Below are 27,678 nucleotides of genomic sequence, written 5' to 3' on the forward strand. Positions count from 1 at the left end.
TTTTGTATGGAAAAATAGATGGGCATACGGGAATATCAGTAGGTGTAGATTTTTGAGGGTTTTTTTGGGTTTGTTTGTTTTTTGTTTTTGTTTTTGTTTTAGACAGAACAAAGGGATAGTTCTAATTTTAACTTTGGTAATAAAAAATAAAGATTTATAAAAAGTAATTCTATGTTTAGTTAGTTAATTTGACTATTAACTCATATATGTCTAAAAGTCTAAATCTGAACAGATATTAAACATTACACCAAATTTTAATTTCAGTTTGTTGAGTTTCTTTATTTGGTAGAATTAGCAAACTTAAATACGCCTCTGGTATCTTACTTACAGGTACTGAAATAAATAACTGACTTACTGTGTTCACTCTCTCCTTCTTTGTATAGTATTAATTATGTGACCTAGTAAAATATAACCATTTATAACGTAACAAAATATAACCAAGTTCATAGACATATAATGACAATGTACATTTCCATTTACACCAAAGCAAGCTAATTATAACATATTCATATTCTTGGAAGGTATAGTTTAAGTCAACAAAACATATGCACTGTTACAACAATTTAGTAAAGATATTCTTGAAATCACTTTAATTCTGCTTCACAGCTGATGATATCTGTGCTTTTATCCGGTATTTAAATGTAAATAATTGGTTTATTTTACAGAATTCTTAAGAGAATATTAATCTTAAACTAAGAATTTTCCCTTTGAAATCCTTCGACATTAGAATAGGTACACTTTTTGAAGGTCTTCAGTATTTTCATGTTTATATTTATAAATTCAGTCCCTAAAGCAGAAATTCACAGTTTATTTTTAATTATTGCTAAAACAATATCTGCATACACAAATGAAAATGTAAATAACATTTGAATTACTACCACCACAATATGGAATTATACTATTAGTTTTTCATTCTGACATGTTAGTAGGACACACTACAAATAAGCTCTAAGTGAGGCTGTGAATCAGACAAATCTGTGTAAACATCAGGAGGAACACAAAACAGTTATTTAGTAGAACAGCAAATTAACAAGCTAGGGGACCTGTCTTCAGATCAGTTTTCATATACGATTATTTTCTGATTCTTCAGAATGGATTGAAACATACAATTACAATAATTAGCAGCAATTTTGCCCCCTACAAGTGTGTGAAAGTTACTTTATGAAAAAATTACTCCCAAGAGAACCTGTGAAAATAAATCCGAAGGAAACGCATAACAAAGCTGTCCACTGAAAAGAGTCAAGTTCCTCTGACATTTGTCTGGAAGTGAATATGATTGATACCTGCCCACAGCATTTAAAACTGCTTATTGCAAACCAAAGTTGTGTGCACAGTTGAAATTTTAGATGTACAGAGTGCGTCCAGAAAAATGGTAGGTACACTCACATGGTATCATATGAACAAAGATGTTTATATCCCTGGCTCAAATTTGGCTTCTATGAAGATAAACAAAAAAACCTATCCTTGCTGTAACTGGTCCCGGAACTAGTTCCTGTAGCTCAGATCAAGAAGTGTCTAAATAATAAAGTAGAAGTGGCTCAGCTGAAGTGTATATACACCAATGCACACAACATGGTAGCAAACAGAAGGAGCTTGAAGCCATCTCGCAACAGGCAAATTATGGGTTAGTTGCCATTACTGAAACATGGTAGAATTATTCCCACAACTGGAGTGCTGCAATGGATGGCTACAACCTCTTCAGAAGGGATAGGCAAGGAAGGAGAGGCAATGGTTCTTCTTTGTTAGAGTGTTTTGAGTGCTGAGCTTGGGGCTGGGAATAGTAAGTAAGGTTGTGTCTCTATTGGTAAGGATCAAGGGGAAGGCCAAAAGACTGACATCCTAGTGGAGGTCTGTTATAAACATCCTAACTGGAAAGAAGAGATGAACGATGTATTTTATAAGAAGCTGGCAGAAGTTGGATGATCGATAGCCCTTGTTCTCATGGGGGACTTCAGCTTCCCCGATATATACTGGAAATACTATATACTGCATAAGAAGCAACTTAGGAGGTTTCTAGAATGTGTGGAAGATAAATTCCTGACATAGCTGGCAAGAGAGCCTACTGGGGAGCTGCCCTGCTAGACCTGCTGTTCATAAACAGAGAAGGATTGGTGGGAGACGTGGAGGTCAGGAGCCATCTTGGGTAAAATGAACACAGAATGGTAGAGCTCTCTACCCTTGGTGAAGTCAGGAGAGAGGCCAGAAAGACTGTTACTTAGGGCTTCCAGAAGGTATACTTTGAATCAGGACACTGGTAGGGAGAATTCCTTGAGAGTCAGATCAGAAGGGTAAAGGGGACCAGGAAGGCTGGACATTCCTCAAGAAGAAAGTCTTAAAGGTACAGGAGCAGGCTGTCCCCATGTGCCATAAGATGAGCTGCCAGGGAGGAAGACTACCATGGATTAACAGGGAACTTTTGCAGAGACTCCGTGCTGGAGTTAAATTCAGCTGGTGACTAGTCCCAGTCTCCAGGAGAAAAAGAATCTACCTCCTGTGGAAGAAGAGATGGGCAATTTGGGGAAAGTACAAAAAAGTTGCTAAGATATATAGGGAGAAAATTAGAAATGCAAAAGCCACACTCAAACTCAACCTTGCCACTGCAATAAAGACAACATAATTTTTTTTTTACATATATATTAACAGTAAGAGTAGGGCTAAGGAGTATCTCCATCCTTTACTGGGTGCAGACCATTGAGGATAAGGAAAAGGCTGAGGTTATCAATGCCTTCTTTACACTTGTCTTTAATAGTCAGACCAGTAATCTTCAGGGTACTCTACTCCCTGACCTGAAAGTCTGGGATGGGAAGCTGAATAACCACCTGACAATTCAGGTGGAGACAATTAGAGATCTATTTCATCTAGGCTGTCACAAGTCCATGAGGACAGATGGCATCCACCTAGAAGTGCTGAGGGAGCTGATGGAGCTCATTGCCAAGATGCTTTCCACCATTTATCAGTGGTCCTGGGCTACCAGAAAGGTCCTAGAGGATTGGAGGTGTGCCAGTGTGACTCCCATCTACAAGAAGGGTTGTATGGAGGACCCAGAGAACCACAGACCTGTCAGTGTGTCCTTGGTGTCAGGGAAGGTTATGGAAGAGATCACCTTCTGTATGATCACATGGCATGTGTGGGACAACTTGGGAATCAGGCCCAGCCAGAATAAGTTCATGAAAGGCAGATCCTGCTTGACAAACCTCATCTCCTTCTATGATAGAGTGACCCAGCTGGTAGATGAGGGAAAGGCTGTTGATGCAGTCTACCTAGACTTCAGTAAAGACTTTAACACTGTCTCCCACAGTATTCTCCTGGAGAAGCTGGCAGCCTGTGGCTTGGACAGTTACACTCTTTGCTGGGTAAAGATCTGGTAGAGGACTGGGCCCAGAGAATGATGGTGAATGGAGTTAAATTCAGCTGGCAACTGGTCATGAGTGGTGTTCCTCATGGATATGTATTAGAAGCTGTCCTATTTAATAACTTTATTGATGACAGGGATGAAGGGATTGATTGCACCTTCAGTAATTTTGCAGTTGGCACCAAGCTGGGAGGAAGTGTTAATCTGCCTGAGGGTAGGAAGGCCCTATGGAAGGAACTGTACAGGCTGGATCCCTGGGCTGAAGCCAATGGGATGAAGTTCAACAAGACCAAGTGCAGACTCCTTCACTTTGGCCACAACTCTAAGCAATGCTACAGGCTTGGGGCAGAGTAGCTAGACGTGTGGAGGAAGGGGACCTGGGAGATTCACCTGTGAAATGAGTGTTGTCTAATCTCACTAGAAAATGTAAAGGTATCCTCAGAACCTCAGTCAAATGTTAAATCCACCATTTTTTTCTGTCATTATTACTTTTGCATTACATTTCACATTAGATAGCAAGGATGTGAGGTCATGAAAATCCTGCACTTAACACAAACAAAGCTCCACGCAAGGTAAGCACCTTCTTGACACAAGACATGAACTTCAATTCAGAAGAAGGAAAAACACAATGAATATTCTGACTTTTGAAATATGTAGGCTGCTCTGAAAGTAATGTCTCCTATTTATTTGCATAGAAAGTACAGAAGATACAAAGAGCACCATGAAGAACACAACAAAGATCTCCATCTATTTCATGGAGCAAATTATCATCAACAAAACACTATTTTTCAAAATAATCACCACCATTAACTATGCATTGTCAACAATGAGCAAGAGCCTGAATGTTCTACTTGTAAAAATCTGTACCTGCCGTGGTGTCCACTGTCACCACTGCTGAAACACACCACCCATCACTTCACTGGGCTTGTACAGACCATACTTACTGGTCTCCATAAATGTTCAGCAAGCATCAATGGATGTCAATGGGGACATTTTTTTTCTCTCGGAGGAATTCAATGACACATCTTTTCTTCATACTCCCTTTCATGTCAGACGCCATTCTGTCAGACTGTTCCTCTTCTGCTACCTGCCTCATGGCAACAGAATTTAATGGAATATTGGCGAGAAGGTTCAGTTGTTACTACCATACCACCAACACCCATCTCTGACACCATGGGCTGACATAATAAAATAAGAGGCATTACTTTCAGAGCAGTCCTTGTATACTGCATTGTAAATCTGTGGTCTGTAGTCTTGGTTAATAATATATATATATATATATATAATGATGATGATGCAGACTGCATCCTTTTAGATTCTTAATTACTACAATTTTCTGATTTCATATCTCAAAGCATGGAGAGAAAAAAACTGACACAAGGAACTGCTAGAGGAGAAAGGTAAAAAGTCATTTAAAGGACAGCTATTTTCAGGAAATCTTTAGTTACATGATCAAAAATATTCATTTTTAAGTAAAAGTCAGTGAGAAAATAAGCTGTTTATTAACTTCATCCTTAAAAAAGTCATATGAAATAAGTATTTCCATATGTGGTATGTAATCTTAGTTCTTAGCCACACTGACTAATTCTTAATTTTGACCTGTATTTTAATCCTTTTTTGATCATTAATGGTAGTGCAAGATTCATTTTCTTTCTTTTCTTTTATTTTATTTTTTTATTTTTTAACTTACAGATGTCATCAGAAAATAGTTGTTGATGAGTAAAAATGAAAGATTATTATAGAAAATGTTTTCCTCCTTATATCGGAGGCTATTACTTACATTCTGATTGAAGGTTTCATGGGAATAAAATTGATTTGAACTTTATAGTCTTACAACAGTTCTACAAAAATTTAATCTAGATCACTTGGATATTTTTAAGATCTTACTGAAGAGCATATTAACAGAGTATATATTTCTTTCTACATTCATATGCTTTCTGAAAACTGTAATGTATGTTAAATCAAGACACATTATAATATTTTCCAAATGCAACAAAGTTTAATAAATTCAACTCTATGGAATCAATTCAAGGTTGATGAATATCAAGGCCATAGAATTTAATATAAACAATGGAAACAGATATTTGAAATATGTTAAGAAACAATATGAAGATAATCTACTAAGGTAGATTACTATTTCCATCAGTGAATCAAATCTGAAATATCTTATAATATTCCTTAGTTTCCAAGTCAGAAATACATAGAAATAGAAATCAAAGTAACTTTGTAATATTCTCATTAAATATGTGCATATTAGTACATTAACAAAAGGAAGAGTTTAACAAAAGACTTAATGTCAAGCTATGTTTTACTAGTCCAGACAACATAGTTCAGAATTATATATATTATATAAAATGTGAAAGTTGAATACACAATTAAAATGCTTGGAGATTAATTTATTTTCTTTCATGGATATAGAAATACTATTTCGTAAACCATTAGCAATCTCAAAAATTATAATTTTGAACCGTTTGCTTTCTCACTTAAGGTAGGACTGTTTCTCTTCATTTTTCAGTGGTTCATCACCATCTTAAATTATCACTCTATTACAAAATCAAGACTGCAAATTTCTAAACATGTCCAAAGAGAAGAGCACTGGCAAGCAGCTTCATCAACAACATCATTTATGATATTAAAGACATACTAGATTTCTGTTTCTTCTTACAAAAGGTTTCCTGAGCTTACTTGCTAACATTATTAGGTGGATAAAAGTAGGCTAGTTAGATTTCACATATCTGAAGTAGATTGTATAAACATAAACAAACTGTAAGAGATTATTCTTTTGCACCGTTGTCTCAAAGCTTGCTGAGGAACACTGATGCACACATCCTGGGCAAGAGTTGAGAAATCCCTAGTCTGAAGGACACAGATGGACAAGTCCAGGGAAGTCCTAGTCAAAGTTGGTGAAATCTTTTGTCTGAAGATTTTGCAAGCCAGGGGCAACAGGAGAGAGGGATAAATCACAGCTTATTGACTGGGAAGCAGTCTTTTGTATGGGCTTATCTCGAGGGAGATAGCCATCTCAGGGAGTACTGCACATGACTCTTACCCAAGTGCCCATGAATGCCACATTGGCAGAAGGAGGAGGATAAAAAAGGGACCAACAACCAAGAGATGGGGTTTTCTGACAACAGATTCCTCACAACCTGATGCCTGCATGCTGAAGAAAAAGAGGTGTCTGACATCAGAAGCCTCGTGAGCTGATACCTGCATGCTGACTCTCCTGGGCCTGCTACCAGAGACCTGCTGCTTCCTCCTGGACTTACCGTCACTGTATTTGCTTGCTGCCTAAGGCTGGCCACGCTGCTGCTGCTCTCCCCCTGTGCTTTTGCCTCCGATCATCGGAACAGCGTGCAACGGGACGCTGCTGGATCTTTGTGGTGACTATCCCTGCTTTATGCAATTCTTGCTACTTTCCTATCCTTACTATAGCCCTCTTTCCCCTCTCCATCACCCTAATTTGTAATAGTCGCCGCCCTCTCCTTCCCCACCTCCCTGATTGATTAAGATTTGTAATAAAGTGGTTGGACCAACATTTGAAACGTTGTTTCTTAATCTCACATCGGGTATACATATATCAAAGAACCTCCTTTCCCTCTGACAAGCGAGACACAAACAAATGAACAAAAGTTCTGGTACTTGAAACACACATTTTATTTCATAATGCAGTTTGTGATTTACAGTCAGGAAAATGTGAAATAAACTGCTAGAGAACAAATTGGACTTTCGCTCAGAAATCCTTAAATTATTTATCAGTCTTTTCAAAAATACTGTTGAACATTTAGAAGATGTTGCACCCAGTTTTATTATTTAAACAGCAGATATGTAGAGTCTGTGCTGATGTGTACAGGCACATTTAGAATTTACGTATCTTAGAAAAATCAAAGATTATTTGGGCACTGAAGCAAATATTAAGGAAACATATTCCTTAAATTTTAAAGCACGCATATCTTTTTAACTGAAAATTACAATCTGGTACAAATTCATTGAAGAGAAAAAAGTAGGGAGAACAAAACAGTGCAACTTGTGATGTAAGGTGAAAATTAAAACAAACAAGAACATATTGATTTAAAACATATTATTCAATAGGCAACAGAGCTGAACATCACACAGGGATAAAAGACTTTCAGGAAGACTTACTTCACAGAACTAACTCATTATTAAATTAGAAGTGACCACTCATGCAGTAACAGACACCTGAAGTGGAAAACAGTGAGATAAACTGCGCTACCTTATATTAAAAATACAACATGCATACTGTATAAGCTAAGATAAATTACTATCTGTCTCTAAAAGTGAAGCTGAAATACTGGATTTAATTATTAGAAAATTTGAGGAGTTCATAATGCAATTTAAATATAATGCTTAATCATCACACATCTAGATATGTAAATAACAGTGACAGTCTCACTGATTTTGTGTTAGAAGGGCCAGAATTAAAATTTTGCAGTGGGCTTTTAGTTTTATAGACATACTTAAAAAATAAGGAATTAGTCTGTTTTGCAAATCTGCTCTAAGCATAGGGCCTTCTAAGCACAGAAATTACAATACAGAAGTTGAGTCAAAACCAGCTGAAATCACAAAATTTTGAAAACAATCAGTTTACTCCTTTTAGGACTTCAGTACCAAATAGAAAATATACATTGCACCAAAACATATGTTTAATTTCTCTGATATTTGTAGTTGAAATATATCACACACACACACAAAAAAAGACTAAATATTCTTATTTTTGTTATTTTTGTATCTTAAGCCATGATTAATGTCACTCCAACTTTAATTAATATGCTGAAGATGGGGAAAGAATTTCCCCCAAATGTTTTCACGTTTTCCAACTTTTTGCATAACGTTGTTCAGTATCTCCTTTTTATTTTTCTTCTTTTTCTAATGAATCTTTATTAAACACTTGGTGCACATAACCTTCTGTAACAATAATCAAAACTGCAATTTCATAAATTCAGGATATCAGTGGGATTGCTAATATGTATAAGCTGAGATAGGCCTTTTTTAAAAATACAGAAAGAACTGTTTTTCCTGATACAGAATCATTTACAGAACGCAGGAAGCGGGCAAGAAATAAATCAAGCTTGCAATGGTAGAAAACCTCACTGATCACCCTTACTACCTATAAGGACAAACAGGAGATTTGAGTCAGGTTCAAAAATTTGTCAGGCCACAATGAATCTCCAGTAAAATTTGCTTTTATCCATTTGAAAAATTTAGTGAAGGTGATAAGAAATTTTGATGTCAACTTTTCTTAATTGTTTGTTTGTATTGGAGATTCATTACCTCTTTTCTTATTATTATAAATTGTATCAGAGATTCTTTCACTCTTTTAATATTCTTATAAATTAAGTTCATTTTTTGTGTAATTAATTTTATATTTTTATCTTTTTCCATGCCAAAGAGATTATGCATTCAACATATCATCAACAGCAATACTTTTTCCATACTGTGATGATTAAAGATTATGAGATCCCTCTAATAAAAAAAACTCCTAGCTACAGTCAGAACTTGGAAGAAGCTTGCCTCTGGAAAAATCTTCCATGTGAAGTTTTCCTTGTCCAAACAGGAAATTTTCTCACTCGGTTCTTATGTCTATAGAAGTTGATAAACATGTCACAAGTTTCTATCTGTAAAGGACTTACTTTCTGAAATAATTTCAGTATATTATAGTCAAAAGAAGCAACTCATTGGACCTACTCTGCCAGTGTAGAAATATTTTTTTTCTAACAAGAAATGAATATTAGTGTTTCATAAACTTTTCTATTGTATAACAAGATTGTGGTTCCATTCTTAATTTTATTTTATATTTACTAGCTATGATTCCACTCTTCATAAATTTCCTTATTCCTGGACACTTCAGTAGCTCCCTGCAGGACTTCTGTACTTAGGAGAGCATTTCTTGCAGAAAGGTGAATTCCTTTTCATGTTATATTTCTATCAGTTTTAGGGAAAAAAAATAATTTCAGAACTTATGTATATTAAAATATTGTGTTCTGTCATGGTTTTAGAATTTTCGGTTATCAGTATTCCACATCATAATATCATGTAGTGCACTGGGAGTTAAAGTGTCAATGCTCCAGTTCTGGGTACCTTTTCAGAAGAGCTACATTCAGCAGACAGCTGTTCACTGTGCTGTTATCATTTCTGCTCAGGGGGAACAGATATAAGGCCTTGGTAGATCATCTGACAGCCCTCTTTTCCTTTGGCTCTCCTCCCTACTTCTCATCCTGACCGCATGCATCGCCTCAGCACTACTGTAAGGCCTACAGCTTTCAGATACTCTCTCATTATATTTGATTTATTAGTTTCAATTCTAATGATACTGTATTATAGTGCGCTATCTTACATTCCGATACCATATTTAGTAAATTAGTTTGTTTCTCCTCACATCGTTGCTGCTGTTTTTATTTATTTTGGGGTCCCCTGTTTCCCTTTTCTGGAGGCACGGATTTTGCGTAATCTCTCCACCCTGCTAGGGCCAAATATCCCATAAACCGTTGACATGTTCAAAACATCAATTATTTCACAAAAAGAAAAAAAAATATTCCTTTTTAAATGTACAAATCCAAACAATGAAAACCTCTCATTATTGAACAATTTTGATATAACGTACCTAAAGTATAAATTAAGACAGAATACAGAGTTGAGTTTTAACTCTAAAAGATTTTTTTTTGTATGTGATGGGACTGTGAACACGTGTTTGTCAGGCTGTGACTGTGTATTTGTGCACAGTAATAAAAGAGGGAAAGAAAGAGAGAAAGAAGGAAATAAATTTTCTTCTATATCTACACTGATAAGCAAAAACAAGATCAGGAGCTGTTCTTTGGCTTTCAGTCAGATGACGTGGCCTTTTCCTATCCACACTATTTGTGATTTGCTTTGAGGGCTCTGCTGAGCACATAATGCACTTGTTGCACTGAGATATAGTGTCACACTAAGGTAAACAAGATTTCTGAGCTAAAGCTCCATTGAGGTGGAGGGAGTCAAACCTGATTCAACTTAGTGTCTTTAGGGCAGTTCTCAGAGAGACCTATGCAATAGCAGCCAAAAACATGTAATTTATTTGTTAACAGTTATGGAAGGGATGATCAGTGATCCAATGTTTCAGTTCTCTCTATTCCTTCTTCCCCCCTCCCTTCTCTGTGCTACAGCAGAGCTTGAGAAAATGGTATAATACCTAGCACTGCCTCTAAAACAGCTGAAGGATGAATAAAAATTATCTTAGTTCAGGCATTTAGATACTTTAAGGATCTTAGCAAATATCTTCTCGACTCCCTTCTTGACAATTACAACAAAGAGCATCTTCTGCATCACTAGTTAGAAAAAAAAATCTCTGGCAGCTAATTTGCTTAGATGATGTGTCTGCTATAAACTTCATCTCTACTGCAAATCCTGAACAGAAGTAGTAAATGGAAAAATTCATTTAGTTGACATTCTTACTCATTTACATAAAAATAGTAATAATTAAAAAGTATATGTATACACACACACATTATATATAAAGTACAGATTGACAGGAAAGAGGTGAAGGAAGAATAGAAAGCATATTGAAAGAGAGAATAAAGAACATATGAAGTAAGCAGATGTGCTCCTGCAGAAAACTCTTGTTCAGATATGTAAAGAAAAGCTAAAAGTTTGAAATATGAAATATTCTTAATTCCAGATGTTAAGATTATATATGTGAAAACATAAAAGATAACTGATCAGTTTGATAAATTGTAAAGCAATTGAAAATATGCTTTCCTAAAATTATTGTTATTTAGAAGATAATCAAGAACATAAGTCAAGAGTTAGCATATCCACATCTATACTTCATGCACATCATCAGATACAAAAACTATCCCTGAAAAATAACCATATAGAAGAATTACAAGGTGCAGTGTGAAATTCAGTCTCACTTCTTCATTAAGCCGCAGAGACAAAGAATATAACTTTAAGGTCTTTACTGAAAACCTGTTTAATACAGATTTTTCTTAGTCATTGTAGAACAGCTGTCATAATGTACCCTTCCATCCAACAATACACGTTTGTCTTTATGTAGTTTTACATGGTAAACTCTGCTAACAATATATAAAGAAAGCGAACTTCATTGCCTACAGGTTAGTTACATTTTAGCATCATTATTAAGAGTATGATCAAGTTTTCACCAGGGTTCAAACGTGCCAAGAACAATAAAGACCATTTCCTCTGCTGCAATCTGGTAACTACCTATTTTAAACAATGCATTTTGTGTGTTATTTCAATTAGTTAGTAATTTGACCACTACCATGCATATACTTACTATACATATACATATACTATATATACATATACTATATACACTATATATACTCATACCATGCACATACTTTCTATCTCAAGTAGTTGCCTGACCATTCCTGAATTAAGAAAATATTGTGTTAGATCACTACAGGGACTAATGTTGGTGCTTGTGAGTTAGCGGTTTTGACTGTGAATGTGAATAAATGAAATCAATTTTGCTTTAAAATAAAAGCAACTTTCCATCTTTTAAAGTTACACTGAGATTTTCTACCCTGTTTCATTGCCAGTCCCAACATACCTGTCTATATGTCCATTTCTAAGAAAATCAGGTTCTCTTTTCTTCCATCTCAGCCTCTTTGCTACAGTTTCATTTTGCTCTTCACTATTCAGTGTAGGGAAGCATGAGTCATTATGAGTTAATTCTATGTATATGCCTTCTGAATACTGTAATAACTATTTGTATTCCAAACAGTAAGTCTGAATATATTCCTAGATTGAAAAAGGATCATTTCACCTGAAAAGTATGCTTAATGAGTTTTTGTGTTGTCACCTGGGAAGATACAGGACCTTTTAAGTAAGTTGTAGTTCTGCCACCAGAGGAGCGCTCATGTACTGCAACTCAAATTCAAATTACAGAAGTACAGAATCAATAAACTCACTTTCACCTTTCCTATCATGTTAAATAACATTTTTGAAGAAACCAATCTAGCCAGACCAATCAGAATAGAGATGTAAGGATACAAACTCTTAAAATTAAGACACATGTATCTTGAACAAATTTCAGATGTCAGATAGCTCAGTACTTCTCGCTGGGTCAATAAAAACATGTTTAGACTGTTAAACAATGCTGACTGCCTCTAGTTTATCAAGGCCAAAAATAATACTGTGGAAAAGAGGTGATTTTGAAGATGGGAAATTTGGTCTGATTCTGATAAATGACTTTAAGGTCCACCAAATTAAACAAAATGGAAATCCTTACCCTGAACGCTACCCACTATTTCATTTCGTTATAAAAGTCACACAAAACACAATAATATATTTTGAAAATCATTGTGCTTTTTTTTTTCCTTTTTACTTTTATGATTAATATGAGAAAGAGATTTTCTGTGATAATGGACACTGTAAATATTTCCTCTTTCCTTCTCTCATTATGCATCACTATCCATAACTGTTCTGTTTCTGCTAACATGGAAACTAGGATGAGAGAAACAAAAAATCCAGTCTTTGTCCCAAATATTAATAAAACATTTTTAATTGGGTTAAAGAAAATTTGCATCATTCATTAGACCATTTTAAAATATATCTACTTTAGTTCTTTTTTCAGTTGAATTTCACTTCAACCTGAGGTACGACAATATGCATTTTCATATTTGTTATTTTTTTAAGAATTAAACTCACGCTTCCAACTTTCCAGTGAAAAGGAACTGATATTTAAAATAATCTTTTTTATCCATATTCCAAGGAGACCATGAAATACTGGCTTTTAAAGACCTCTCTTTGGGCTTTTTTTTGGGGGGGGGGGGGGGGAACGGGCGGCGGGACGATGACTCATTTTAATATATTCCAGATATTTCAAAGCTTGAAATTTAAATTTAAATTGTCACTCCTTTTACTGCCAGAATATATTAGGAATAGATAACATCACAGAGTAATAGAACAAGGTCAACAATTTAATGTAAGTGTAGGTCTGCTGAGAGAGACGTGAAAGTTTTTCCTATTTCAGATATTTATTTCAGCAGTTCTGCATCATATTGCAAAGTATCCACTACAGGGAATTAAACAGTTTACTTAGCAACCAAGAAGTGAGATCATTCTTAGGAAACATTAGAATTGGAAAAATGTTAGAGTAAAGAAGAGGAATACTTGTGATTCAGAGGTATTTCGACCTGAGCATGACTGAAAGGATTTCGTGGAATCTGTGGTTTCCAGTAGTTACAAAGTTGCAGACACAAGAGGCATTTAAGACAAAGAACATAAAATCATGGCTGCTGCTTCAGGAATCTTGTGAAAAAGAAAATTATCTAAAATTAAAAGTTCTTCTTAACAATTAGATATAATCTAGTTTTCAAAGATGCTCAACAACCATAGATTTTGTTATTTTTGTGGAAATAAGTTGTTCTATGTGTTTGAAAGCTAATAATGAACATTATTACAATGAAACTGAGAGATGCTACAGATAGGAACTAAAATGGAAAACATAATTGAAACCTTTACTAAGAAAAAGAATCTCATAACACATTTAAAAGTCTTTGAAATACATAATCATGATTCTGTTCACTTCACTAGCTTTTTGTAAAAAAAAAAAAAAAAAAAAAAAAAAAAGCACAACAAAAACCAAACCAGGCTTCTTCAGAATCAAGACTTTACTGTAATCTAAAGCTGAAATAGTCTTAGACTTATTAAAAAAAAAAAAAAACATAAATGCAACCAGTATTTTTAAGTATATGACAAAAGCCGTTACCTAATTGTGCCGTTACTTTCAAAAAGTTCTGAAAAGAGAATGATTAATCATTCTTCAAACCTCAGTCATAGTGGTATTTCTCAAGATATCAATATGTATTAGAAGCATTTGCGAGCCCCACCACAAATTATTAAAAACCTCTTTTAACTTCTGTCAATCCTGTACTCAAATCTAATCTTACACTGAGGTAATTTCAAATCAGAATCATACTTTTAAAAGCTACACTGGAGAACAGCAGCTTATTCTAGAAACTTACAATTCATTTTTAAGCAACATTCCTCCACTAGAATTATTCCTTTAGGGATTCCATATAACAACTGATGCTTAGCTAATCAGCAAAGTAATATGATTTATTTTCTTTTTATTCCCTGAAATTATGAAGTAGTAGTCTGCAGTTTCAGACTAGATTTTTGCTTAGACCACTAGTAGTAAGTTCATATCTAAAGTATACTGCACACATCATCTTAAGTCTTCTCATAAATCTATCTTCACTGAATCTAGATCACGGTAATTTGAGGGAAGTTTGGTCATACTTTCTAACCTGATGTTTAAACTTCTGAAAATCTGCAATCATAACGTTGGTTGAATCAGCTACCTTTCTACATTGAGAACTTGAACATTAACTGCTAAATATCAAATAATGAAGAAATAAGCAACTACCACATAAAAAGACAATGCAGTAAGACTTCATAAGAAATTGTCATACAGATAGCATTTAAAATACACTAGTTTTGGCAGGTTCAGTTTAACAGAAATAAAGAATTAAAGGCTTCTGTATCGTGCACACAAAATTTGGTAGCATTTTCTTTCAGTGGCAAAGGTCTTGTCACAGTTGTTTCTGTTGACTGCAAAAGCACAATAACATACTTGTATGGCATAATTTTAATGTTTCTTTATCATCCTGTATTATATTTTGAATTATTTCTAACAGAAAAGAAGTTTTAAGCACTCATGCTTTGGTCTTTGATCTTTCTCTCTGTTTTTGGAGCAAGGCTAAACTGATAACCAACGAATAATAGTAAGTTACTTTGAACCAGAAACAGGTTACTCTTGAAGCCAACATTCATATTTCTGTTACATATACAAATTGCAATAAGAAAATGGAAATTAAATTAGAAAACAGAAAACAAATTAAGAAATTTAAAGTCTCATTAGAAAAACAGAAGTGGAATAAATAAAGACTTTGCACTTATTCTAGATAATAGTACATAGTCTGGAGTTAAAAATAGTCTATAAAAGATATATTCTAGAATCAAGCTTGTCCCAGCAACATCTTTTAAATTGCAATAGCCCTCGAAAAGTTTTTATTTTATGAGAAAGAAAAAGCAGAATTTCAGCCCTAGGTTAGTTAAGAAAACGACTTTCAGTCATTTACTTATTTATTTTTGAGAACAGAAGGCCTGGAAAAAAATACAGAGGAATTCCTAGCTAGCATGCTTTTGAACAAGTTTCCTATTTTTCTATGACTCAGATTAAAAACACATCAACTGATAGAACTTTGAAAGAGTCCCCTTGCCATAACAAAGTTCTTTATTTTTTTTCAGTGTACACAAGAACAACTATTTCAATTTTCAAATAGTTTTGTAGTAAAGGAGTATGCTTCCTGTATATACATTACTTAAAAAATCTGTTCTGTGTTAGTCATTAACAGTTTTATGTTTCAGTGATCTGAGTAGCACTGAACAAATATAATTTTGTATGCACATGTCATGGGGCTATGAGTGAGCCACAAGCCTGTGATGGGTATATTCACCATGTCCCCTTTTTTTGCGTAATATGAACCTAATAAAGACAGTAACAACAAGAACAAATAACAAAGGGAAGCAGAAAAATGTTTAGAAAATCTGCATTTATATTGTCTAAAAGAATGTTAGAAAAAAAGTGATAGTGAAGAAAACAAATTTGTAGACAGAACAAATAACTTGGATCACTTGCATAAGACATTAAATAAAATACCTCAAAAGTAATTCTTCCCTCTCCATCATAATGGAGAAAGAGATGTCCTCACTTTGAGTCTTTCTTTCCAATTCAGCAACTTTCTTTGACTTACAGGGAGGAAAAATTCCCTGCTATCCCCTGACTGTTTCCACAAAAGGCTGTCTTATATTTGGGATATACTACTCTGCTACTTTCAGGAATCTTCCAGCTGTATTCGTTTTGCAGTTTTTCTCCTAATTAGATTTTTCAGAATCATCAGTACCACATTACATTCCAGAAGTTCTCATTGTTGTGAGTTCTCAACACAAGCACAGCATGAACAGGGACTCTTCCTCTCTACTACTCAGCTATATCCTATTAGCCAAAAACTACTGTAGAATAAGCTGTTAATGAACACACCATGTGATAACAGAATACCTGTTAACACCACAAAGAGAGAACTTTTTCTAATTAAGTAGCTGCATTTCAGGACAGTGGAGGAGCAGAAATAACTTCAAAATATAACCTGAGTTATTCATATAGAATTGTAATTCCATGTTATAGAGTTGTCTATAAACTTAACTGAGGCATAAAAGTGCACTCAAAACATGAGTGCAATATTGGTAGAATTATTTTAGGCTTCAACTTGGCTATAATTTTGTTTTTCCCTATCAGGCCTTGTTTTGTTCTCACAGCTAGCTCGTTCTTGCAAGGTAACATGCATTTAATGAAGGAAAAACTGAGTCTATGCATCATGTTAACATTTGTGGTCCCCAAAAGAGTCTTAAAAGTTAACCATGACCAAAAATAATTGCTCTACTGATTCATTGTCCCTAATAAATTCAAAAATTTCTTAAAATAACAAACTTCCTATTATTGAAGCAACTAGGACAAATATTCAAATAACAATTTATGCAAAAAGCTCAGTAATTACAATAATAATTTAAAAAATCCCTGGAAATTGTTGTGAATCTGAAAGTTGATCAGAATTATAACCCAGAAGGTTCCTGAGCAGTATTCAAATTGATAGAAGTCATTCTGAGATTTTTTTTTTTTTAAGTGTAGAGACTTCAGCCGCATCGAAAATAAGTTTTCATCTGTTAAATTTTGAACAGAGACATCAGTAGCTGCCCTGCTGTGGAAATCATTTTAAATGAAAAAAAAAAAAAATCCTTCAGAACATGTTCATATATATATATATATATTTTTTTTACAAATTAAGGAAGAAAAAATCTTCAGGGGAAATAAATAAAAATCATCACAAGGCAACCAGGCACAAAGCTCTTTTGCAGTAGCCACAATTGCAGATTATACAAAGCTAAGACCAGAGAAGAATTGCAGTCATGACATAAAATTTCTGATAGAGTTTAGTAGCTTGCCACTGTTTGAAAAATTTGACTGAAAAAAACCCTGAAGTTCAGAGAACTATGACCCAAATGTTTGTTCTTATTAAAAAGAAACAAACTAACTAATAAGCAAAAAGCTAGGGTCTTTGTCCTTAAGCATGAAGATTTTTCTGCCCTATCGTTATCAGCAGATACAGAAATATATCCATGAACCTAAACAATCTAGGGAGACTATATTTTGGAATTTGACTCAAATGTGAAATGTCTAAGAAATAATTGCTAAATCCACACGTAACACCTCTACAGTAGTCTTTGTGAGTTATTACCATCAGACAGACACTCACTGATATGAGCATTTTTATGCAGTTGTTATCCTGAAAAAAAACCCACACTGTACCTGCTTATGCACAATTCAGCACAGAGAAGATTCTAGCTCTTCTCAGCTACTTTGAGCCAAAATAACACAGTAAGGTTATCTGTGTACAGAGCACGTAACTATGAGTTTAGTGTGTGCTTAAGATCAGAAAACTCACAAACTTTAAACCACGCAGCAACTACTTTAATACCTTTTCAGCAAATATTTTAATGTCCTCTTTCATACTTGCTATACATTATGCAAACACTAAGCAATTTGTTTGGAATTCAACAAAAATAACAGAAAGAAGATGGGATAATGATGTATCATGTTAAGAAAAAATAATTCTTCCTTTCCCATACATTTCTAGGAAAAAAAAAAAAAAAAAAAGCCACCACATTATTTAAAACTGATTAATGAAATTTTATGTTCCCAGTAATTCGATTCTAGGATCAAGGATCTTTTATACTGCTGCTTCTGATATCCATACTTTTTCTCCTATTTCCAGAATCAGCTATTCCATTTTCAGAATGTCTAAACTTGGTGAAAGCATTTATATGAGGACTGCACTGAATTTAATGCCTCCTGTTTTATTACTTTGGCCCATGACATTAGAGGCAGATGTTGGCTGTACGACATCAGAGGCTGAACATTCCCATTAACATTCTGTTACATTTTGTTGCTGTGGTACAGATGGTAGCAGAGGGGTAGTCTGAAAAAACGGCATCTGACATGGAAGTGTGTATGAAGAAAAGGTGTTTCACTGAATTCCTCCATACTGAAAAAATGGTACCCACTGACATTCATTGATGCTTGCTGAATGTTTATGGAGACCAAACAGTGGATATGAGCACAATGAGGAGGTAGATGGTGCATTTCAGCAGAGGCAACAGTGACATGACAGACAAACGATGTTCTTGACTGCCTTGAATACTGTTAGGAGTGCGGCATGTAGGCTCTTGCTCATCACTGGCAAAAACACATAGCTAAAAGTAGTAGCTATGTTGAAAAATAGTATTTCATAGCTGAGAATTTTCTCTATCAAATAATAATATAGTGGTCTTTGTATCTGTTGTAGTTTCCATGGAAATAAATAGGTGGCATTACTTTTAGAGTGACATGTAGACAGCTTTAATTTAGTTAAGGAGGTTGCTATACTGCATGTGATCTCAGCTGATTATAATTTGTCATGACTTGCAGAGAAATCAGTATTTTTAAATAGTTCTTTTCTCTATTTAATGCCTCTGTGTATCATTACTCAAAGCATATTATAAAACATATTTTGAGTCAAGACAAGAAACCCTTTTTAGAAAATCTGAAAAAGTTGTCTTCTAGCTTACAGTTAACACAGATCATGAACATAAATCAGACAGCTGGTTGATTCTCAAAGATCACCTTCACCATGCTGATAAGTCTATTCTAATATGCCAAAAATGGCAGGTAAGAAAAAAAGACAAGATGCCTATACAGGTGAACAAAGCCTCCATCAAAACATAAACATAAGTAGAAATCGTATAAAAAGTAAAAGAAATGCCAGGCCACCAGGGGAACATGCAGGGTTCACATGTGCGGCCAAAAAACACCTGCACATGTGAATCTTATGAGGGAAATGCTGGTCAATAAGAAAACATAATATTGTAACATCAATAAAATATATTGTAACATCAATAAAACGAAGATAAGAGTAAAGGAGCAGACCTGAATGGAACAGACCTGATAGCAAGCACTATGGAAAAGTTTCACATCAGGCTTTACTGATTTGCTTTGCCATCATTCACTAGTGGCAGATAATGGAGCGAATTTTTTTCTTTTTTTAATCTTCATTGACAATCAGAATGACATGATGGACTGCACCTTCAGTCTGCGTTGCCATCCAGAGGGACCTTGAAAAGCTGGAGGAATATGCAGACAGGATCTACATGAAGCCCCATCAAACAACAAAAAAAAAATCAAATCCTGAGGAAGAAGAACAGGTACCAATACACACACTGATCACCAACTAGCTGAGAAGCATCTTTGCAGGGAAGGCATAAAGGATACTGGTTCACCATGCCTGGAGTGACTTCAGCTCGATTTAAGAAAAAAAGGAAGACTGCAGGCTGATAAAGAAGAAGATCTAAAGTCTATTTTAATTTACCTTCATTCATGTATGGGAAATTACTTACTAGAACAGATATAAGAGTACGAATATATCCGAATACTTATTAAAAAAAAATCTGAAGTATTTTGATTCTTCTTCCTACACAATACAGTAAGGTATATCAGCAGAAATCCCAGTACTTTTTAACAATTTACTATGTGAAACATATAAAGCAAAATTAGGGTGTTTTCATTTTTACATTTCATTTTTATATTTCAAATAGACAATAGCTTTTTATGAGACAACTTTAAAAACACAACCTTGACATTAATTGTTATTAGTTAGTATTTTCTCACAAATTACATTTTGACTGGCCTCTATGAAGAGTTACACTGTAGAAGAGCTAGAAGACTGCTTCATTTAAAAGCTCAGTGTGAGTTTTAGTTTTGGACTATATCATACACGTGTAGTAAATGTTTTTTCTTTAAATACATATTCATATATATTCTGATTCTTGTATCTGTTCTAGTAAGTAATTTCCCACAAGCTAATCATGCAAAAGATCACTTGAAATGACATGTATGGTTTTCTCCTGCTTTTTTGAGTATTACTTTTCTCCCATTTATATAGACATCATCAAAAATAAATATACTTGCTGCATGACAAATGGAATAACCTTGTTTTTTTTGTTTTGTTTTGTTTTGTTTTTCTACTGCATTTCCTTTGTTCTCAGTTCAAAAAGGCTGATTCATTATTAGTACACGCAGGGCTTAAAGCTGTGGTGAATTTCTGAGGCTGTTAAGAAGGGGTTACTTTGAATAAGCAAAACAATTAATTCCTTAATCACCCCAATTAACTAATGAAGCTTCTGCCAATTACTTTTTCATACTGTAGGTGACACTTGCCTGTCATTTTCAGATGACATGGATTTCATGTTATACACGATTTAATGATCAGATACAAAGCTATGGGTCCTACACGCAAAAGTATTTTTTTCTGCCTGAGCTTGATCATCAACATATCTGTGTTAATGTTGTGGAAATGAGGATGATATGCACTGTGCAAAAATATGAATGCAAAGCCTAGGCTACTGTGCTATGTTTTGATGACTTATGAGAAAAATGGCATGTGTTCAAGGTATTCCCTAGATACTCTCTCACCAAGAGTAAGGGTTAATCAACTTCAAGGTTATTTAAGTAGTTCTACTATGTTAAATTATGAATATAGGTATTTCTCTAGAAATAATCTGAAATATACTTTTACTCTGCAGCAAACAAAATATCACATTTGCTAAATGAGCAGCATGAATTTCATCATGGACACAGTTTTGTTGGTTCTACTTTTTCAACCTGCTAAATTATGTTACACCAATTTATGTCAAATGATGTGGTATCACATCGTGTTACATAGCACAAATTCTAAGTCAATTCAAATTGACAAAAGACGACAAAGTAATGGAATATATCAGTTCTATAAGCACGTTCATTTGTAACCAAGTAATACATCCATATACAAACTATGGCAGATATTTTATTCTAAATAGGTGCTATCTACTCCAACAGTGACAATTAGAGCAATTAGGTCAAGTATCTGGTGGAAAATATTTTGTCTTCTCTGTTGTTTGATTAAGCTATTGATTAAGCAGTACAATACTGACATTCTTTTCTCATTGTACAAATTTTCATCAAGATACTCTTTATACTTCTTAACATTCTGGGAACAGTTACAGACATACGTTGATAAACACGTGTTGTTAAAACATAGAACTTGTTTTTAGACAGCACTGGTCTTCATCAAAACCATGACTTCTAAAACTACTGCTTTAGTAATTAAACTCTTACTATATAAGATGTGTTCATCTTGTGAACACGTGAAAAGAGCATTTTCAGATCAAGAAACTGGACTAAATTTTGCTCAGTAAAACTACGTCGAGTAATTACAATTATGGCATTAATGACTAGAAAGCTAGTCCTTTCCTCCACACAGTAAATACAGTACTAAGCAAACAGCAAGCTACATTTACACTAGTTCACCCCTCATGTTGTAAGGATTCACCTGAAGACAATGGGCCAGTAATAATGCTGTTGCATCAAGCAGATGTGTTACTAAAGATGAGTCTACAGAAGATTGTTATACAAGACAGTGATGCTTAGAACAGCTTTGGTAACCAGTTGGAATTTAAACTGTGGCATGGGACTCCATGCATTTGCAGTCACCTGGTGAGCTTCTGGAGGGTGCACACAGTGACCTCCATCCTACTAAAACGGTATCAAAAATTGAGTGTCACACCTTTCTTCTGTTTCTCACAACAAACCTCAGCACTGAATAGGGGTACCCTTGCGAAGGTAAACAGGATTCTCAATCAGTGAGAAAAAAAGAGTGATTTAGAAGTTAATTAACAAGCTTAAATTTCCAAAGCAATTACCCTATGTGCTCCTCCAAGTGAATGGTAAACTATAGTGGAAGATATTTTGGAAAAATCACAATTTCCTTTATATTTTCCACCTTAGCCATGAAGATAGCTGTACACCTCTTTGTGCCAGATAGATAAGAGCAACAGAAACAGGAAACCACATAGAATTTTACTAATCTTATACTAAAAGACACAGCTTTTCCCAAGTTTAAGATAATATTATATCCTGTTTTTTTGTTTGTTTGTTTTTGTTTGTTTGTTTGTTTGTTTTTTCCCAAAGGATCCTCAAATTTAAGTAAGAGTTCACCTCCTGTTCCTGGTAATCTATTTCTTGTAATACTGGTAAACTAGAGAAGGCACTTGATGTAGTTATATAGATTTGTATGAAAAATGTTCCACTTGGTATCTTTGTAGAAGATTATGATTTTTCTGATCCATTGTTCATAATTTTATTTGTAAGTTTTAAAATGAAACATGAAAACCAGGGTTGAAAAGAAATTCTATTAAAATATACAAAGACACATTATCAACAAAACAAAATTGTTTAAATATTTCTTTCCATGGTGAATACAGAGAAGATGAAACAGACATTTTGTAAGAAAGTGTCCTTCAACTTATCTACATATGTATGATCACTCAAAAGGAAAGTACGTTGTGGACTATGTCTGTCTTCAGGAGGCTGGATCCTCTACATAAGGAACATGAAATAGCGTATAATATCATATACTTATTTAATACGTTATTTTTGACCATTGCAAAAAAAAAAAAAAAAAAATCTCATCATGTAAACACTATTCAGTGCAGAAACATTTCAGATATACTACCTGCCTACAGACAGCAGTAGTGAGTGACTGGGTGTGCAAATAGTTCCTACTTTTTGCTTTTTCATTACTGTCTGTTAAGAAAACTTAACTTGTTCTTTTCTTGCTTTTTTTCCCCCAAACTGTTCTAAAATTATTTAGACAATATAAATCTGTTTTATAGTTTTGTATTGTAGCTCCTGAACTTGGTTTCACTTTCAGTGAAGATAACTCATTATGAATAAGCTCTTCCAATCACAAATCTTTGTATATATTTTTCCCCCTAAGATATCACAGTAATTCTATTCACTAAAAAAGGTAATCAAACAATTTTGGTGATAACCCATATTTGCAGTCTGATTTATGCCTGAGTTTCAATTACAAATATTTACAGTACATGTGCATGTTGGCTTTCTCCCTCAGAAAATGGCTTTCTTTTCTAGTACACTGACTTGTATCACTCAAATATGGGAACAAAATCAACAAAATAATAACAATTTTTCTTAGTGGAGAAATAGTAGAATCAATGAAATTTAATATAGCAGATCAAACAATCAGTCGATACATTGCTTGAGCATAATTTTACAGCTGCACACAGCAGAACCTTCAATCTCTCCTCCTCCTCCTCTGTGGAGAAGATGTGCTCATTCTATAACTTGTTTTTCAAGTGCTATAGAATCAAAAATTTTGACAGAATTTAGACTATTTTCTATATTGGCTTCTGCTGAGATAATATTAACATTTAGATCAATAGGTCTTCATCAGTTGTAACATGAACTCCATTCTCATCATCACCTTGAAGATCATTCTGAATCTTAGGGGACAAATTGATTGTATATAAAACCCTTGATGCCACAGCCACAATGGAGGAGTTCCTAATAGAAATATCTTAATCCTTCACAATTCTCCAGCTTTGTATCATTCATTTGCACAAGAATTCAGACTGCAGTCTTCCTATGAATAACATCTCAGGTTACATATATTTTGCATCACTGTTCTAAAGCTAAAATTGTATTTTATCATCATTTCAGTTTATCCAAAGATATTAAATTCAGTGTCTTCTCCATTCATTTAATTCTCTACTCTCACCAACGTGTGCAATTATCAGATCATTTCTTTCTGCATTTCCCCATCACACATGACAAATATGAAATAAGACAAAAAAAAAAAAAAAAAAGATATTCTACCATAAAATCATAGTTTGAAATTGTGACGAAGAATTGCAGTGGAAACAGAAGTAATTTTACAGCTTTTTTTAATTAAGTAGATGATCAGTATGCAAGATCACTAAACCAGTAGATGGCATTTAGGAACACATAGTCTAGCTCCTGGATCATACAAGACCAATCACATTTATTGTTTGCTATAAAAGTTTTCTTGAATTATGCATTAAATCAGAGTTTTTGTGGCAAAGCATAAGGTCTCTGTTAAAGGAAACATTGGGACCCTTGAAACAGTTTGAATTAGCTTCAACACAAAGGAAAACAAAGCAAAACACATTTGATAATCTTAAAACAAAAATTATTTTTTTTACTGTATTAGGTAATTTTGCTTAAGAATTATACTTTGTCTGAATGCACGGGAAACATAGTTCTGATCAAGGTGAAGATTAAAAGTAAAATGCATAATAAAACCTTCAAAACTGATAAAGCATTACCCATTATAATCTCTACCCAGAAACATCACACAGTGTTTAAGGAGAAGCCAAAAGAAAGTCTTACATGTAAACATATTTTTCCAATTTTTTATAAAACCACCTAGTTTTAGGCCTGGTTGAGGTAGATTCAATAGATTATAGTGCTGGCTCTCAGAGATCCTTTTTGAGTTGCCACTTTTATTATTATTGCAGCTGGACATTTGATGGCAGGGGAAGTTTCAAAGCGACTTCCATCTCAGTGTTTGTCTTCTAGTCTGCTTTTCCCCAGGGAGGCACACTGGAGGAATAAAACCTCTGAATGTGAGCAGAGATTGTGCTTTTCCTCCACTGACACTTTTTGGCTGGAGGTAAAGAGACATACAAAGAGTACAAGGCAGATCTAAGATAGGGTTAAATGTTATAGCTGATGAGATCTAACAGTTTATTGAAGCAAAAGGACGAAATCCCTCTTTGCACCATACTCCACTGAACAGCCTCAGTCACTCTGGTCTTTTCCTGATGTGAATGCGGTCTCAGATTCAACAGGACCTTAGCTGGCATAATTCAATTTCTAAACCACTGGAGAACTTCTTTTTCCTGCTGGATTAGCTTTCCATCAGGCTTGTGCTTAGAGTAGTTCATGGAAGGATTTGACAAACTCTAGCAATAGCATGAAGCAAATTGCTGAAAAGTCTCACTAAAAGAAGTAAGGGAAAGAGAGAAAGGACGTAGCACCACATCCCTTTTGGGTTGTATCATACTCATACACATCCTCCTTCCCATGGAGAATACCACAATTGTCGGAAACATGTGCCTTCCAGTACTGTGTAGAAAAGGGCAGTCTTTCTCATGCAACTTGAAGTAATTTGAAGAACTTAATAAACAGAAGGAGAGGGAGAGGTACAGCAGAAAATTACTTCATTAGAGAATAGATGAAAATACATGTTTGGTTCTCAAAGTTTATATTAAGAAGGAAAATATTGTCTTGAACATTAAGCAAGGAAGACCAGAGTGATATTTTGGTTGCATCAAAGTGCTAAATGTCAACCCTAAATTTCAGAATGGGCTACATTAGCTGCAACTTATCTATGAACGTTCTTGGGAATACAGAAAATAAACCAAAACATTTATATTAGTTTTTAAATATTTTGAGAGTCCGACTTTTAAAAAAATCTGTTCAGTTTGGCAATGTCTGTTTTCTTCATGATTTCACAATGCAAAAAGGATGTATGAGATAGCTTATTAACTCCTTTTTCGTCTAGCCACCATACATAAATACACAGTTTCTAAAAGCACAGTGGTCCCTGTACTTCTTCAACTTGACAAATTGAAGCTGAGCAAAAAGGGGATGAGGGAATACTGCAGACAAAGGCAAAGCTTAACTAGAATCAGTTATCAACTCCTCCTTGATTCAATGTGTATTTTATACATAACTTTTTCATCATTAATATACAGTAACATGCTAAATATTTGAAAAAACAAATTAGAAATTCTTGGTTTAAGCCTGGACTATTTGGTGGATAAAGAACCGGTTTGATGGTTGCAGTCAGAGGGTTGTGGTCAATGGCTCTACATCAAGGTGGAAGACAGTCACAAGTGGTGTCCTCCAGGGGTCTTTCTTGTGACTGGTGCTCAACATCTTAATTAATGACCTCGACAGTGGGCTCAAGTGCACTCTCAGCAACTTTGAGGATCATAGAATCCTTAGAGTGAAAAGTGACCTTTAAAGGCCATCTAGTCTAACTCCCGCGCAATGAACAGGGACACCACAGCTAGATCAGGTTGCTCAGGGCCTGCTCCAGCCTTATCTTGAAAGTCTCTAGGGACTAATCACCCACCACATTTCTGAGCAACTTGTTCCAGTGCCTCACCACCCTCACTACAGAAGACTTTTTCCTTATACCTTCTTTAAGCTTGAAACCAATTCCCTTTGTTCTATTACCACAGACGCTGCTAAAGAGTCTGTCCTCTTCTTTCCAGTAGCTCCCCTTTAGATACTCAAAGGCCAATATGAGGTCACACCTCAGCCTTCTCTTCTCCAGATTGAACAGCCCCAACTCTTCCATCCTGTCCTTGCAGGAGAGGTGTTCCATCCCCTGGATCATTTTGTGGCCTTCCTCTGGACATGATACATGTCTCTCCTGTGCTGAGAACTTCACAGCTGGACACAGCACTCCAGATGAGACTTCAGCAGAGCAAAGTAGAGGGGCAGGAACACCGCCCTTGACCTGCTGGCCACACTTCTTTTGATGTAGCCCAGGATGCTGTTGGCTTTCTACATGGCAAGATGATAGGATGACACCAAACTGAGTGATGCACTTAATACAACACACAAAAGGAATGCCATCTGAATAGACACCCAGACAGGCTTGAAAAGTGAGCTCATGTAAACATAAAGATCTTCAATGAGGCCAAGTGCAAGGTGTTGCACTTGAGTCAGGGCAATCCCAGATTTATATACAGACTGGAAGAACTCATTGAGAGGAGCCCTGTGGAGGATACAGATCTGCTGGAGTGGGTCCAGAGAAGGTCCACAAAAAATGATTAGAAGGCTGGAGCACCTCCCCTGCAAAGACAGGCTCAGGGAGCTGGCCTTGATGAGCCTGTAGGACAGAAGGGTCTGGGGAGACTTCATTATTGCCTTGCAGTACTTGAAGGAAGCTTATAAGCAGGACATGAACTGACTTTTTACATGGTCTAACAGGGATAGGACAAGGACAAAAAGTGGCTTAAAATTCTTTATTCAGAGAGTCAGAAGGCACTGGAACCCATTACCTAGAGAAGCTGTGGATGCCCCATCTCAAGACGTTCAAAGCCAGGTTGTTGGATACGATCCTGGGCAGCCTGATCTAGTGAATGGAAATCCTGCTCACAACAGGGGGGTTGGAACTAGATAATCTTTGATGTCCCTTCCAACCTAAGCCATTCTATGATTATGATTATTTGTTCACGTGAAAGTGTGTATTTATCAAGATTTCATAATGATAATTGAGATTGAAAAACCACTCAAATTGAAAGTTCCATTTTTTTTAAACACAAAAGTGAGTGTA

This window comes from Gallus gallus, chromosome 1 (genome assembly GCF_016699485.2).
Source record: "Gallus gallus isolate bGalGal1 chromosome 1, bGalGal1.mat.broiler.GRCg7b, whole genome shotgun sequence".
Classification (NCBI taxonomy): Eukaryota; Metazoa; Chordata; class Aves; order Galliformes; family Phasianidae; genus Gallus; species Gallus gallus.